This window comes from Tenrec ecaudatus, chromosome 2 (assembly GCF_050624435.1).
Source record: "Tenrec ecaudatus isolate mTenEca1 chromosome 2, mTenEca1.hap1, whole genome shotgun sequence".
In the NCBI taxonomy this organism is placed as follows: domain Eukaryota; kingdom Metazoa; phylum Chordata; class Mammalia; order Afrosoricida; family Tenrecidae; genus Tenrec; species Tenrec ecaudatus.
In genome coordinates this window covers 43364584-43380250 of record NC_134531.1, presented here as the reverse complement: position 1 = coordinate 43380250, position 15667 = coordinate 43364584, and the positions used below count along the sequence as shown (strand labels likewise).

The 15667-nt window shown below is 39.5% G+C and overlaps 1 pseudogene; it reads left to right on the top strand.

Moving 5' to 3' along the window:
• Positions 1–13131: 13131 nt before the first annotated feature.
• On the top strand, positions 13132–14730 carry LOC142439964 (uncharacterized; annotated as a pseudogene).
• Positions 14731–15667: the final 937 nt, after the last annotated feature.

Below are 15667 nucleotides of genomic sequence, written 5' to 3'. Positions count from 1 at the left end.
CTCACCATTGCAGAGGTTAAAAGGCCCTGTGCGAATTTCCCACATGGGGATTCCTTCTTCATGTGCAGGCTGGGGCTTCCTGGCCATCCTCACATGGCCTCTGTGCTTCTGCCTGCATCCATGTCTCTCTAGCTACCTTCTTTTTAAAAACCCCTTATTGTGGCTTAAGTGAAAGTGCATGTAGAAAACTAGGTATCTGTTCAACAATTTGTGTGCATTTTGTTTTCTTAATCGGTTCCAATCCCCTCCATGTAACCATACTTTCCCCATTTTCTCCTGGGTTTCCATATGTATGCACCCTACTTTCCTGCCCGTAAGTCTGGCTGTTTTAAATATTTTGAATTTTGTTCTACATTTTTCTCCTGGTCAGCTCCTATTGTTGTTAGGTGCCAGTAAGTTGGTTCTGACTAATTTCCAACCCCTTATGTACAACAGAACAAAATACCAGCCAACCCTGTTCCAGCTTCACAACCTTTGCTGTTTGGTCCCATTGGTCACATTAGCTACTGTGCCAGTCCAACTACATGAGAGTATTTCTGTGGCTTGACAGCCCTCTACTTTACCAAGCATGATGTCTTCTGCAAACATTGACCTTTGGTAGTAATATGTCCACAGTCCATGGGATGGAATTTTGCCATCCTCGCTTCTAAGGGACATTCTGGCTATACTTCTTCCAGGACAGATTTTTCATTCTTCTGTCGTCCATGATATATTTTACATTCTTTGCCAATACTATAATTGAAATACCTCGATTCTTCTTCAGTCTTCCTTGGATATCTTTTCCAATGCCCACTCCAGATGTAGTCCCTCACCAAAAAAAGGAAAACTAAGAAACTTACAGAAAGCACATCTAATAACCACGAAGGAAATATATAATAGAACATTTTTCTCAGGAAGCAGAATCTGGTCCTAATTAAGAAACTTTTTCCATCCTCAGGGTAAGGCGCCCACCCCATGAGTACCAAACAAGATTTCACAATTGCTACCAGCTACTTATCATCTGCTGTGTGTTTCTAATTCTTCCCCTTTCCACATAGTAGAATTTATTATGATTTCCTGTCTATTGACATCATTATAAAATAGGTGTATAAGAAAAGCAGGCAACCAATTATTTTAATATCTAAGTATCTGGAAAAACAGAGCTTCATACACATCACGAGTTGCTCAGATGACTTGGGCATTGACTATAGGCAGTTGTTATTGAATTGGGCCTTTAGAATGTCTCCCTTGAAGGAGAGTGTTGTACACTTAGAAGGGAGACTTTTTAATATCTAGTAACGAGAGAGGAGCGCCCTGGTTCACAATGAGTTAAGTGTTAGACTCTTAACTGTTGTCTGCTCTCCTTAGGCACCTACTTTAAAAGCTTGGCAGTACACGTTCATCAGACGCTCTATGGGAGAAGGCTCATGAATATCAGAGCCTCGGTTTGAGTTTCTGAATGGCTATAGTGGACAGAAGACCTATCTAACTTTCTGTCATCATGGAGTTTAAACAGGAAATAAATGGCAAAGGCAATGAATGACATGGAAATTGTTTTCTATGGCACCCAAACCTAGAATATCTTCAATGATACATACTCTATTTCATATGACCTCGAAATTATTCATTAATCTTTCTGTTTGTCCTAGAAGGTGATAAGCAACTTAGCTATAGAGGCTCTATAAGTGGGCTTCAAAAAGTTATCTTTTCATTTTATTTTAACCACAAATTTTGAGGACTCCTTGTATTTTGTTGATCTTATTTATTTCATCAATATTATAGTCAATATTTATATAGTACTTCTTATACACCAAGAATCCCTTCCAAAAGCTTTAAATATCTTGATCCATTTAATTTGTCAGATTAGCCCTGTTAAGAACTTTTAGTTTTCCCCAACTTATAAGCAAAAAACTGAGTCATAGATACCAAAACAAAACTCACTGTCTTCAAGTCGATTCTGATTCATAGAGACAGAGTAGATTCTGACTCATAGCATTGAGTAGAACTGCCCTGTGAGTTTCTAAGACTATAAATCTTTACAGGAGTAGAAAGTCTCATCTTTCTACTTAGTATCAGCTGATGGTTTCTAACTACTGGCCTTTTGGTTAGCAGCTGAACATGCAATTTTCTCCAGGTTACAGGTCTATTAAATAAACAAATAGAGATTTGGATTTCAGCAATGAGGTACCAATGCTGATGCATGCAACCACTGTATTGTCTGGTTTATCTTTGTCTCCCAAGTGGATAATCAATGAATGGTCATTGAGTAAATAAATGAAATTTTATGAGTCTCTTTTTCCCTTATACTTAAAAAAAAACCCAGCCAGTTTTCTTTTATTTCACACTGTTAATATTTAAATAAAAACAATGAAAGAGGTACACAACACTAGATTGTGTTATAACAATTTTAAAAATTAATGGAAAAAGAATAAATAATACCTGAAAAAACAATAAAACTATATTTTATATATTTCTATATTGTTTTTTGATTAGTGTCCTCACTTGCAATATTCTTCGCTTTTCTGTCTTTTTAATCATTTTATTAGGGATCATACAACTCTTATCACAATCCATACAGACATCAATTGTGTAAAGCACATTTGTACATTCATTGCCCTCATCATTTTCAAAACATTTGCTCTCCACCTAAGTCCCTGGCATCAGGTCCGCATTTTTTCCACCTCCCTTCCCTCTCCCTCATGAACCCTTGATAATCTATAAATTATTATTTTGTCATATGTTACACTGTCCAACATCTCCCTTCACCCACTTTTCTGTTGTCAGTCCCCCAGGGAGGAGGTCACATGTAGATCCTTGTAATCGGTTCCCCCTTTCCAATCCACGCTCCCTCCACCCTCCCAGTATCCCCACTCACACCACTGGTCCTGAAGGGATCATCTGCCCTGGATTCCCTGTGTTTCCAGTTCCTATCTGTAGCAGTGTACATCCTCTGGGCTAGCCAGACTTGCAAGGTTTTATTGACATATAATTGATGAACCATATGATTCAATGGCTTGAATTATTAAAAAGATTTATACAATCATCACTACAATCCATTTTAGAACATTTTCTTCATTCTTGTATTCATTGTTTTTAATCTTCCTATTTCCCCTCAGTCTCCTTTGCCACAACCCTGTTGCTGTTTTAGGTGACACCGAGTCTGCTGTGACCCACAGTGATCCTATGTGCTACAGAACAAAACACTGCCTAGTCCTGTGCCATCCTCACCCATGCTCGAACCTACTTTTGCAGCCACTGTGTCAATCCACCTTATTGACGGTCTCCCTCTTTTGATGCCCCTTTACTTTCCCATGCAGGATTTCCTGTTCCAGAGACTGGTCTCTAACCCTAAGAAACTTTTATTCTAGTTACCGTTTCTATGGATTTACCTATCCTGGATTTCATATAAAGAAAAGCATACAAAATCTTCTCTGACATCTACAAAAATAAAATACAGAAAAGCTTCAATCCAAAGGAAAGGAGAAAATAATAAAAACTACAGCAAATTAAAAATGGGGCAAAGGGAAAACAAATGATGTTAACTTTTACCCTAACTATGTCTCCATTAATTCCCTTTGTGGAGTGCTCTATTGAGGACAAAGCTCTTTACCTACCTTGTGAGTATTTTAAGGAAATTCAGTGGTGGCCTAAGCCCCGTAAGGATTTATGAATCTTTTTAACTTTCAATTTCTCAATGGACTTTTGTCGTTGAAGTCAATGGATATTCCTCTGATGTTTTTCACCTCCATCATATTCTGAGTCAGAAACTAAGATAGTCAAAGATGTTCCCCATCATAGTTTTGACACTTCTGCGTATATATTTTTGTTGCATCTTCATACAGGATTCCACCATGAGAGAACCACCCTTTCTGATCATTTGGTCTTATTCTAGAAGCCCTGTGGCTATGGGTAAGTCCTCCAGTACCTCACCTGATTGCTCTCTCTACCTTCTCTAATAGAGATCATACATACAGTTTCTGCGACTGTATATCTTTCTAGGAGCAGACGGCTCAACTTTATCCCATGGAGCGACTTGTGAGTTGGAGAACCGGACCTTGTGATTAACAGTCCCATGCTTACTCTACAACACTACCAGCACTCCTGGGTACTCTCCTTTAATTTTGTGTTGCTAATTTCTTTAATTGCCTCCTCTGGCTGACATTCCTTTAATTTGCTACCACTCCCTGGAAAATCCCAGCAATGAGTCACATTTTTATCTAATCAATTCCCTCACCTGGAGTTGAAATAGACCTCATTGCTTCTAGCCAATGTTGTTGTGTTAGGTACCCTTGAGTTCTGACTCACAGAAACTCTATGTATAACTTCTGCACCATTCTCCTATTGACTGTTGGATTTGCGTCCATTGTGTCCACTGCAACAACCCACCTCGCTGATACCGTGAGGGCCTCCTCTTTTCAGCTGACCTTCTACTTTACCAAGCGTGAAGTCCTCTTCCAGGGACATGTCCAAAGAGTTGGTGATATGGCCAAGGATGTCACTCCCTGGATATGGTTACAATAATGGTAAAGATGATGAGTTTTCATTCCATAATTATATGTTGTTATTTAAAATTCTGCCTTAGTAAGCTAGAGAGCAAGATTCTTCTACTGTCCTTAAAAAGGCCAATAGCCAGGTTGTGAACTGGCTGCGAAGGAGAATGCATAGCACAGAATTTCAGTACCTGAGAAGAGCCCCTGGCTGACAGCTAGAGAGGTGCTGAAGCCTTCAGCCACCAGCCACAAGTAAATGAAGTCTACCAACCACCTGAATGATGACAGTAGCAGCTTCTTTCCTAATCAAGACTCCAGATGACTATTGGGATAGGTAGATATTATGTCAGACATTCTGGGTTAAGGGTAGAGTTCCACCTATCAACCAGGTCACCCCCTGATGATGTCTTCTTGAGGGTGTCATCTCTTTTAAAGGAAGAAACTGGGAACATCCCTCTCTTCCATTTCACCTGCCTCCTCACTGGGAGTTCACTGGGACTCTGTGTCTGACACCAGGGGCAGCCCCCTATGAGCCTCCCAATCCTAAGAGCCATTGGTACCCTCCCATGCTTCCACCCACCTTGGATCCTTGTGACTGCACTCACTGACCTGTAATCTCCCTCCTTCCAATTCCCCTTTTGAAGTCATCGGCTTGCAGCTAGATGAGTCTGACGATGACCTATGGACTGGACTGGGGGCTCCTTCTTGATGTAAAGCTGATTTTGGGATATAAAATACTTTCTTGCACACAGATGAGTGTCAATGTTTTTTTTTTCTCTAGACAACCTAGCCTAACACAAATATGTAGCCTGACCACATCCCTGATTGTAACTTTGTAAGGCTCTGAACATATGACCGAATTCAGCCATGTCTGGTCTCCTGACCAACAGAAACTGTAAAAATAATATGTGTTTTGTTTTAAGAAGTTGATGATGACAGCCCCACAGCAATAGAAAATATATATGCTTCTGTAGTACATTGATAGGACTTTCGATTGTATAAATGGTTCGACTGCTAACCTAAAAGTGGGTAGGTCAAGTCCCTCAGGGGTACCACATAAGGAAAGTGTAGCGATTTGCTTTTGTAAAGATCACAGTCAGAAAAATCTATAAAGCACTTCAACTCTGTAACATATAAAGTCACCATGAGCCACAAGGAGAAGCGTGTTTATCAAATTATCTTCAAAGCCACTCCCAACTCCTCGCTTCTGAATTGTATCTGGATACTTTCACTCTGGATGTCTTTCTGATAAGGTACTTATCTTGGGATCTCTTCAAATTCCTTCCTTTAAAAACTATTTTTTCTTATTTTGTCTTAATTTTCCTCCGTCCTCCTGGAAAGGCCTCTATAATGCCAAGTATCATGTTTACACCTTTATTCCCCCTTCCTCTCATTTTCTCTAGTGCTTTTTGTCCCCAGAAAATACCACCGTCAATTTGGAGCATAATCAATCTCAACTCTTTTTCTCGCCTTTGGGAGAAAAATACTTCATCATATATAATTATTTTAACCGCAGTTCCACTACTGCTTCAACCTATTATCACATCTTCCCCTTGCTTTTATTTTTAACATTCGACTGCCTTCACAGGAACTGTGTTGTGATGTATATGTAGTTTTATACACCTTTTGTAAATCCCTTGCTAATCCCTTGAACTCTACTTCAGTTTCCATCACCCTGCTGAAACTGTTCATTGGAAAGTTATTAAAGTATATGCAAACTGCCAATTGTGTATATATTTTTCAGTTCCCATCTCTTTCAGCCTGTCAGGGGTAACAAGAACTCTTTACTAACAAGTCCTTCTGAACAATGATGATCCTCAGTCCTCTTCTATCCATGTGTCCACTCCTTATATTTCTGTTCTCTTGCTCCTAACAGAAGTCCTGGTGCCATAATAGTTAAGCACTGCATTATGACGTGATCGATTGGGAGTTAAATATCTCACAGCTCCTGAAAGGCCTGATAATTTACACCTGTAAAGATTTACCAGAAACTCAGAGCTACTATCAAGTGGATTCTAACTCATTCTAACTCATAGGACAGGGTAAAACTTCCTCCATGGGTTTCTAAGACTGTAATTCTTTATAGGACTAAAAACCTCATCTGTCTCCCAACGAATGCCTGGTAGTTTTGAACTGCAAACCTTGCAGTTAGCTTAGCAGCCCATCACTTAACCACTGCTTCACCAGGTGCAGCCTAGGAAGGCTGTGAGGAAGTTCGGCTCTGTTACTCGACAGCACCTAACAACAATTATCCTCTAGGCTGAGGTTTGCCTGAAGAGTGTGGATCCTTTGTTCTTCTCTCTATGACTCAAAATAAAAAAGCCAACAAATATACAATGGTTATGTTCAAAAGCAACAGAGTCTAATGGCCTACCTTGTTTTTCAAAGCCCTCCATCTGTTATATTCATCTGTCTAACACTACTCAAATATAGCCTCTTTTAACGTCTAGTTCTAGTCAAAGCTAGTTACTTTCTAATTCCTCAGATTTCATCCCATCTTATGAACAATTTAAAATTTTTGTCATGTGCATGTATTACCCATGACAATTTTCCTTCAATGTAACTGTCCAAGACATGTCTCTTTTAATTGTAACAATATAACTGAACAGTATTAGCTCACTCAAAAACTCACTGTCATCAAGATGATTCTCATTCATAATATCTTATAGAACAGGGTAGAACTGCCCTGGTGGGTGTTCAAGATGGTAACATCAGGAAAAAAATTAGAGCTACTTACAGAGGGCAACCAATGATATTAAACTGAGTTTTTGGCAGAAACCGTGGAGGGACGAAGGTAATGGTATGTCATATATTAAACTGTGAAAGGAAAAAATGTCAACCAATAATTTTATATCCTGCAAAACTGTCCCTCAAATATGATGTCAATATATTTGAGATCAACAAAAATTAAGAGAATTTTAAAAAATCAGACTAACCTTAGAAGAAATATTAAAGGGGGTCATTTGGACAGAGTCAGAAATGTCAGCCAACAACTTGAGATTAAGACACACGATATCATTCATTCTTGAAAAAGAAGAAAGAACCAAAATCACCTTAATCCAACATCTCCAACAATTAGAAAAAGGGCAGGAAAATACACCTAACGTCCACAGGAAAAAGAAAGATTAGAACAGAAATAAACCTAAAATAAAACAAAAAATAATCAAGAAGACTATTCGTTGATTTTTTTCAAAGTTAACAAAATTGACACACCAGAGGAAAATTTAATGAAGTAAAAGAGAAGATGCAACTATCACAAAGAAAAAGGAAATGGAAGATAACACAATAGATCCAATGGAAATAAAAAATAAATGCAAAACTATAACTGTTTTAATTCTATCATGAGATTTTCAATATCTAATGCCTCTAAAGCGAACAGCTATTCCTTATTTAAATTTATGCATCAATTACTAAACTTAGTGATGCAGAAACTGAAGGATTTTACCAATCCTTTTTTATGTGTGTTATTTGCATTGAAATGTGTCAGCAAGCTGATAAAACACTGGAAGCACTCAGTCCTCTATGCCAAGAAATTTGGAGGACAGCTTGTTGGCCAACTGACTGGAAGAGCTTGAGATTCATACCCAATTTCAGTGGAATTTGTCCTCCAATGCAATGCACAATCACAGAACAATATCATCAATATCACATGCAAGTAAAATTTTGTTCAAGAGCATCCAACAATGATTGCAGCAGTATATTGACAGAGAACTGCCAGAGTTTCAGGCTGGAATTCAGAAGAGGACATGGAACAAGGGATATAACTGCTGATGTCAGCTGGATCTTGCCTAAAACCAGAGCATATCAGAAAGAAGTTTTGTGTATTTTATTGACTACGAAAAGGCATTCCATTGCGTAAATCATAACAAACTATGGTTTGCCTTGATAAAAATGGGAATTTCAGAGCACATCATTGTGCTCATGTGGAACTTATATGTGAAACAAGGGAATTCTTCATTGTTGATATCAGGAAAGGTATGCATCAGGGTTGTATCCTCTCCCAATAATTATTCAATTTATATGGTGGGCAAATCATCAGAGAAGTTGTATTAAAATAGTGTGTATAAACCAAAATCCTCACAAGTGAACCAATTGGTAATGTCATGATAAATGAAGAAAACATTAAACTTGTCAAGGATTTTTTTCTTGTTTATATCCACAATCAATGCTCATAGAAGCAGCAGTCAAGAGACCAAACGATGCCTTGCACGGGGTAAATCTGTTGCATAAGACCTCTACAGAGTATTGAAAAGCAAGGATGTTACTTTGAGGACTAAGGTGCACCTGACACAAACCATTGTATTTTCAGTCACCTCATATGCATATGAAAGTTGGACATTGAGTAAGATTGAATAAGAATTGATGCATTTGAATTTTGGTGATGGAAAATAATATGGAAAATATTTTGGACTGCCAAAAGAGCAAAGAAAACTCTCTTAGAAGAAGTACAACCAGAATATTCCTAAGAGGCAAAGACATTGAGACTTCATCTCACACACTTTGGACATGGTATCAAGAGAGACAAGTCCCTGGAGAAAGACATTATGCTTGGTAAAGTGGAGGGGTGGAGAAAAAGCAGAAGGTTCTCAACAAAATACATTGACACAATGACTGTATTGTTGGGGAAAAAAGTATGAAGTCATAGGTCTTGCAAAATTCTAACCCGTGACCTCCAGCTTCATTTCTATTATCAAAGACATCTTCTCCAACTCCTGTTTCTGCCTCTGTGTATCCAATTGTAGCAATCTGGTAGAATTCCTCAATTTCCTCATCACTGGCTTTAGGGGCTGGTTCATGGATTTAAATAATAGTCATCTTAGCTGGATTTCCTTGTATGTGTGTACATATAATTCTATCGCAAACTTGATTGTACTTCCAGAAATATTTTCGACAGGCTATTTTTGATCATGAATGCTATATCATTCCTCTTGAATTTATCATTCCTGCATAGGAAACCATACATTTTCTCATTCAAAATGACCAATGCCACTCCATTTCAGCTCAGGAGTGTGTGGGATATTATCTTATGTGTCCATTTCATTTTCAATGGCTTCCCATTTTCCTAGATCCATACTTCATACATTATTAATCAATTTGATTTAAGTATATTTTAGTCCATGTGTACCAGTACCAACTATGAATAGATGTTTGCAGCTGTTTCTTCCCATTTGGTTGAGGATGTGATAACAATGTAATTTCAAATCCACTGTGCTTGAGCATAAATCACTTTGCAGTCAATGATCAGAAGTAATTCAATGAAGGCTGAATCTATGTGGAGACTCAAATATGAAATTAGGTCTCCCTCTGTGCACCAGAGCCTTCCTCAAATCTAGAGCTCCGAACTCAAGCGCTAACACAGCATGTAAGTAGGCAATGAGGTTATTTTATTTTGCTGTTGGGAAAAAATGAAATGAGGGGAAAGAGACATCTTTCAGAAACATTTGAAATATTTTCTATATTGTAAATGTCTACATAAAGAAAGTTTTAGATAAAATAGTCACATGAAACCAGAGGATGTACACTGGTACAGATAGGACCTAGAAACACAGGGAATCCAGGACAGATGAACCCCACAGGACCAGTGCTGAGAGTGGCGATACTGGGAGGGTGGAGGGAAGGTGGGGTAGAAAGGGGGAATCAATTACAAGGATCTACATATAACCTCCTCCCTGGGGCTGGACAACAGAAAAGTGGATGAAGGGAGACATCAGACAATGTAAGACATGACAAGATAATAATAATTCATAAATTATCAAGGATTTGTGAGGTGGCGTGAGAAGGGAGGGGGAAAATGAGGATGTGATATTAAGGGCTCAAGTAGAAAGCAAATGTTTTGAGAATGATGATGGCAGCAAATGTACAAATGCACTTGACACAATGGATGGATGGATGGATGGATTGTGTTAAGAGTTGTACAAACCCCCAATAAAATGATTTTTTAATGGTCACATTGTTTGTATAACTTATTTATCTATAAAGTTAACAGGTATAAAGTTATGTTTTAAAATATCATGGCCTACTATTACACTGTCCACTTATTTATTACAAGCTCTCCTAGGACTGCTCGATATTTAAGGATGAGGTTATAATGAAAGTGATTTTTAAAGGAGGAATAAAGTACGGTTCAAATGTCTTACTTTTTAAAGGTTTACATCTTTTACAAATTTTTGAGAACTACTCCTTACTCCGGTTTTTCTAAAGTTCACTTAAAACTGGAAAACAGGGACATCTCTCAAACCAAGTGCATGCAGGTGTGGATGTATGTATTTATAAGTGCCCCCCCACCCCCGTCCACTTGTCTTCAATAGAGCCGGTTCCTTCCCTCTTTTCTGTAGCCTCTTCAATTTCTCCCTGGGTTTGAAACCTTTTGTTTGTGTGAAGACTGCATTCCAGTTCTCCTTGTTTGATCTTCATTTCGCCTTGATTACAAACCTTCATGAATTGTGGTCAGTAGCATTTAGCTCCTTCCTCTACCCACTCCCTTTAAGGAGATCAGTCACATCTTCTGTTTTCTAAAAACCATTTTTGCAATGGAATGCCCCCCCCCCACATCTCTTGCTTTAACATCCTATCTATCCTATAATGCCTATATGTACGGAGTAATCAAATGCCAACAAAGGAAGCTCTGGGATCCCTTAAGAAGTGTGGTAATTGGGGCTTTATTTTAAAATGTGAAAACACTCCAGCTTAACTTTAAGAATTCTAAAAAAAGCAAACAAAAAAAATGGGTTCTCTCCTTCCATAAGATCTGTGGTTGAGGTCCAACCAGATATTATTACGTTTTAATTGCTCTCTGATTTGGAAGTCAATCTCTAATTGGGAATAACATTATTTAATATCTTGAAAATACAGGAAACAGCTAGATAAATGGAAGGATATTAACTCTTCCCATCTTTGCTAGCCAAAGGCCCATTCCTGAAATTCCTTTCTTTACATCTATTTAAAGAAGTTTTCTGAACAGCACAGATGCCTAATCTGAAGGCATGGAAGATATTTTTTGACATAAGCTATTATATCAAAATATGGAATCATAAATGTTAAAATTAAAAAGAGCCAGAAGGATCATCTAGCCCAGTATATATATTTCCCAAATAGTTTTGTGCAGGTCTCTGGTTCTATGTTGTTTTGGTACATGCCTTTGAGACGGTTCTGACCCACAGTGGCCCTGTATTTAACACTGCACAGTCCTTTGCCATCCTCACAATTGTTGCTATGTTTGAGCCCATTGTTGTAGCCACTGTGCCAATCCTTCTTTTTGAGAGGCTTCCCCTATTTTACTGCCCTCTGTTTTACCAAGCATGATGTCCTTCTCCAGGGAATGGTCTTTCTTGATAATATGCCCAAAGTGCATGAAGCAAAGTCTCCCCATTCTTTCTTCAAAGGAGCATTCTAGTTGAAATTGATCTGTGATGATTAGGGGTTATGTCAACTAAGCACTCTGGGTAAGAGGAGGGCAAGACCCCAGCCGATCAATTGAGTCACAGCCTGATGAAACCTCCTTGACGTCATAAGCCATTTTGTATAAATGCGAGAATCCAGGCAGAGTTCTTGGGCTCTTTGCCTTCTGCCAAAGCTTTCATCTTGTTCCTCAAACTCCTATTGTGTCTCCTGCTGATCCCAGAAACTGTCAGCAGAGTATGGACAATGGATCGATTGGTCTCTATTTTAGAAACCTCTGCATCCACAGGCCTGTGCCCCCTTGCTGTCTCTATTTTGTCATCCTGCTCCCTGCTTATTGGCTGCCATGAGTCAAGAGAAGCCTGATTTCAATAGGGCCAGACTTACCTATTTCGACAAGTGTGTAAGCCATTTCTCGATATAAACATCTTTCTATATAAAACGTACACCACCATCACTGATTTTGCTTCCCTAAAGAAATCAACCTACAGATTGAATAAGTATGATGAAAAAATATACATCCTCTAAGACAGGTTTTATTTTTGTTCTTTTGTCAGTCTTTTGTAATTTCAATATTTTCACCAGCATCATAATTCGAATGTATCGATTCTTCTCTGGTCTTCTTTATTTAATGTCCAGTTTTCACATGCAAATGAGGTGATTGGAATTGACATAGTTTAATTAGGCACATTCTAGTCCTCAAAGGAGCATCCTTGTTTTTCCAAAATAAAGAAGTCTTGTGCAGTCGATTTACCCAATGCAATATGTCATTTGATTTCTTGACTGATGGATGCGTCCATGACAATTGATTTTGGAACCAAACAAGACAAAATTCTTGATGTGTTAGACTCGTTTGACTAGAGAAACAAATCCAGAGACATTCACACATGTGTAAGAAAGAGTTTTATATCAAAGAACAATGGTTTGTTGAGAAAACCTCACTGCCCTGTCCAGATAAAGTCCATGCATCCACTGTTAGCCCATATGTCTGATACTAGTCCATCAATTTCTCTTTAGACTCATGCAGCACATACAGTGATGCTGAGAGCAGGGAGATCATCGGCTGGTGGCTAGAAAGTCCTGTGGATCCAGTGGTAAATAGACACATCTCCAGGGCGCTGGCCACCATCAGCATGGCTCCATGTGGCTTGTCAACAGGAAGATGAAGCAGAGAGAGTGTGTGTCCTGCCTTCAGGGAGGTAGAAAGGCTGTGGCCTGATTAACAGGCTCGACTCCACCTTTTCGTTGTATTTATCAAGTTGACATGAAATTGTGTAACTTCCACAGACCACCCCTTGATAATTTGACACCTTTTTGCAATGATAAGTTGACCGAGTATCATAAAATTCAATCTTGGTTTACGATGGATCTGCACGATATGCAAGTGCCACTCATAAGTGGACAGCAGCAGCACTACAATCCCTTTTTAGGATCTCTCTGGAACAGTGGCAAAGGGAAATCATCCCAATGGGGAGAACTTTGTGCAGTACACCTGGCCCTTCAGTTGTCCCAAAATGAGAAATAGCCAAATGTGAGATTGTATACTGGTTGATGGGCTGTGGCTAAGGGTTTGCCTGGATGGTCAGAGAACTGGAGAGATCATGATTGGAAAATTGGTGACAAGGAGGTGTGGGGAAGTGGTATGGGGATAGACCTCTCTGAAAGGGCCAAGAAAGTAAAGATAACTATGTCTCACAGATTTTAACAATCCTGTGGATAAGATGGCACCCACTGCAGAGACTAGTCTTCCCCTTTCCTCCACCACACCTGTCATTTCCCAAAAGGCACATAAACAAACTGGATATGGAGGCTGGATGGGACAGCAACATGGACTTCCACTCACCAAGGCTGACTTGGCCACTGCCACTGCTGAGTGCCCCATCTTCCAGCAGCAGAAGCCAACAGTGAGTCCAAGATATGAGACCATTCCTTGGGGAGATCAACCAGCAACGTGGTGGAAGGTTGATTACATCAAACCACTTCCATCACAGAGTGAGCAGTGTTTTGTTCTTACTGGGATAGATGCCTACTCTAGAAGCAGATTTGCCTTCCCTACATGCAATGCTTCTGCCCAAACTACCATTCATGGATATACAGAATGCCTTATCCACCACCATAGCATCCCACATAGCATTATTTCAGATCAAGGAACTCACTTCACAGCAAATGAAGTGCAGCAATGGGCCCATGCTCAGGGAATTCACTGGCCATAACATGTTCCTTATCAGGCTGAAGAAGCTGGCTTGATAGAATGATGGGATGGCCTCCTAAAGACACAATTACAGTGCCAGCTAGGAGGCAACAACTTGTGGGGTTGGGTCAATGTTCTCACAGAGGTTGTATATGCTCTAAACCAGCGGCCAATATATGGCGCTGTGTCTCCAATAGCCAGGATTCATGGGTCCATGAACCAAGGAGCAGTACCAATCACTATTACTCCTAGTGATCCACTTGCAGCATTTTTGTTTCCTGTCCCAGCATCCCATGCTCTTTAGGCCTGGAAGTCCAAGTTCCAAAGGAAGGACCTCTCCTAGCTGGAAACACAGCACAGATTCCACTGAACTGGCAGCTGAGAATGCCCCCTGAATTGGCAGCTGAGAATGCCCACTTTGGGCTTCTCATGCCTTTGGATCGACAGGTCAAGAAGGGTGTTACTGTACTGACTGGTGTGATTGATCCTGATTACCAAGGAGAAGTTGGACTGGTGCTACATAATGGAGGTAAAGAAGAATATGTCTGGAATCCAGGATATTCCCTAGCCTGTCTCTTAGTACTATCATGCCCTGTGATTAAAGTAAATGGTAAACTACAGCAACCCAATCCTAACAGGATGTCTTTGGTCAAGGGCAAAGGTAATAGCTAATGGGTAGTGGAAGAAGATAGTTCTACCTATCAGTAATGACCATATGATCAATTATAAAAGTGAGGTTGTGATTGCCAGTATTTCTTCTTTGTATGTGCTTACTGAATATCTTTCCTTTGTTAATATATACCAGATACAAACAGATTCAGTGTGCTTTCATTTATATATGACATATGTATGATGTTAGGTATAAGTGTGATTTCATTAATGTCTTAAAATGATATATGGCTAAAAAAATTGTGTACAAGTGCCAAATTGGCGAGGGACTGACTGTGATAGGTTTATTGTGCCAACTAGGTCAATCAGAACATGGGGGTGGAGTTTAATCAGGTCATAGCTTGATTGGAGGGCAATGAGATAAATGTCTTTCCAAGGCCCGCTTCCTTCTTTCTTCCTCCATGGTGCTCAGTCCAACGTGCTACTGCTTTAGCTAGTTCTTTGCCTCAGCAGTATGCTGCATTGCCTGTGGGTCAAGCCAACCCATGGATCCTGTTACCTGAGCTTGAGGCTCCTTTGAGACCTGCTTTGCCATGCTGCTGGCACATACATGGCTTGAACTTGAGGCTGGTGAATCCTGTCGCTGTGCCTCGCTTGAGTTCGAAATTCCATTGGGGCCTGCTTCGATGAGCTCCCATGCTACTGACTATTGCTGACCCACACAGCTGTCTGTTGCCTGGGTATAGACTCTGCCTGTTTTGCCTGAGGGAAGACTCCACTGTCTACTTCCGTGACCTTGGACTAGTAGCTGCATTAGTTGAAGGACTTTCAGTATATTAAGTGTTGAACTGAGCACTCTGCACTGCTGTGTAGACTAATTAGCTGTCATCTTCCTTCTCATAGTATAAATCTGTCTATCTATCTATCTATCTATAGGTATATAATTATACATTATTGCTGTATAAACCTATATATATATATATATATATATATATATATA